Source organism: Suncus etruscus, chromosome 5 (assembly GCF_024139225.1).
Source record: "Suncus etruscus isolate mSunEtr1 chromosome 5, mSunEtr1.pri.cur, whole genome shotgun sequence".
In the NCBI taxonomy this organism is placed as follows: domain Eukaryota; kingdom Metazoa; phylum Chordata; class Mammalia; order Eulipotyphla; family Soricidae; genus Suncus; species Suncus etruscus.
The window spans coordinates 73,691,318-73,693,227 of NC_064852.1; the positions used below are offsets into that span (position 1 = coordinate 73,691,318).

At 32.3% G+C, this 1,910-nt stretch overlaps 1 non-coding gene across 1 annotated transcript; it reads left to right on the plus strand.

Moving 5' to 3' along the window:
• Positions 1-596: 596 nt before the first annotated feature.
• On the plus strand, positions 597-703 carry LOC126010459 (U6 spliceosomal RNA). The gene has a single exon (XR_007496488.1). It is a non-coding gene; the product is annotated as a U6 spliceosomal RNA (small nuclear RNA).
• Positions 704-1,910: the final 1,207 nt, after the last annotated feature.

Below are 1,910 nucleotides of genomic sequence, written 5' to 3' on the forward strand. Positions count from 1 at the left end.
CTTTTGAGGCTACTGTAAAGTCCCCCAGATATATTTTTAAAAAGAAATTTGTACTTCTGGTTGTTTTTGTTATGTTTTGCAGTATTCTTCACAATAGGTTAAAAACTAGAAACCATCTAGGTGTCCAAGAAAGGGTGACCGGATAAAGAAACAATGAACAAAGAACTACAAATCAGCTATATGAAAAGATGAAAACATTCAATTTACTGTTACATGAATGTACCTAGAGTATTGTGCTGAATGAAGTTGGTAAAAGAAAAAAAAAATAATAAAAAAGAGAACAGAAAAAATTAAAGATTTGTCTTATAATGGGATATAAAGAACTATTATATAAAATATAGGAAATACAAAATGTCAACAGGACATGAAAATTGGTCTACAAAACTGAGTTTACCATGATGGCAGGACCCTGACAATAGTGGAGGGAAGCACTTTATTGGGGTGTGTAGTGTTGAAACATTTTTTGTATGAAATCGTTTTAGTAAAACTATTGTAAATCAAATTGTCTCAATAAAAATTATGAAACAAAAGAGGAAATAGAAATGGTACATTTTAAATGGTCTAACAACATGAACCTTTCATAGAAATGCAGTAGAGTGCTCGCTTCGGCAGCACATATACTAAAATTGGAACGATACAGAGAAGATTAGCATGGCCCCTGCGCAAGGATGACACGCAAATTCGTGAAGCGTTCCATATTTAAAAAAAAAAAGAAAAAAAAAGAAAAAAAAAAAGAAATGCAGTAGAGGTGTTTCTATTTAAATGAGAAATTAAAATTTTCCTTCATAGGAACCGGAGCGATAGAACAGTCATAGGGCATTTGCCTTGCATGCAGCTATCCAGAATGAACTTTGGTTCAACCCCTGGTATCTCATATGGTCCTCCAGTCAGGAGCGATTTCTGAGTACATAGCCAGGAGTAGCCCCTATGCATCATCATGCGTGGCTCCCAAAAGCAAACAAAAAATAACCAAAAAATTTTTCTTTATAATTCTTTGCTATCAATATTCTATTATGGTATAGTTCTAAGTAATTACTACTCCTCATGCTGATGAACTGTAATTTATGTCCTATGAATAAAGTAAATTTAATGGCACCCCATTTAATGGAAAAAATAATTAAGTACAATATTAATTTATTTAACAGATGCCTCTATTCACAAAATATTAATGAAACAAAGAGAAAAACAAGAATAATATAGAAATGTAAGCACAAGTATAGTGTTTTCAATGTTCTGCCCTGAATTTTATATACTAAATTTAATTTTTCTAAGAGTTAATTTTTCTAAGACTCCATTTTCTGATTAAAATGTAATGCTTTCACTTAACTTTCAGGAACATAGCAAAATCTCATAAGTATGATAATTTTTTTTTTTTTTATAAATTCTTGGCTTCTGTGCACTGGGATCACTTCAGGCAGTGCTCAGGAAACCAAATAAGGTACTGGGGATCAAACTTGAGTGAATTGTTTTAAAGGTAAGTGCCTTAAACCTCAGAACAATTCCTCCAGCCTCTACCAATTTTAACTTTGGCCTGAAATTAACTGCAGTCACAAGATTTTGCTTACTTCAGAATTGCCAGTTAGTGAAGTAGTTTGTTTCCAAAAACTGTCCTGTGTACTATTAAGAAGAAATATGGACAACCAGAATTTTCAAAAGGACAAAAACTTCACACATTCTTCTATGTGATAGATTTTGGAACAGCCTGTCATTGGACCTGAGTCACACCAATTCCTTCTCCATAATGCCAGCATTTTATTTCCATTCATAATTAATATGTAAGTATAGAGTTATCAATTATTCTACTTTTTGTGTTAACCTCTGTGTGCCAACCTGACTTATAACCTAGATAATAGCTCCCAGATATATATATGAAAAAGGCAGTAGTGACACATTTTTTGTTTTCTAGCATA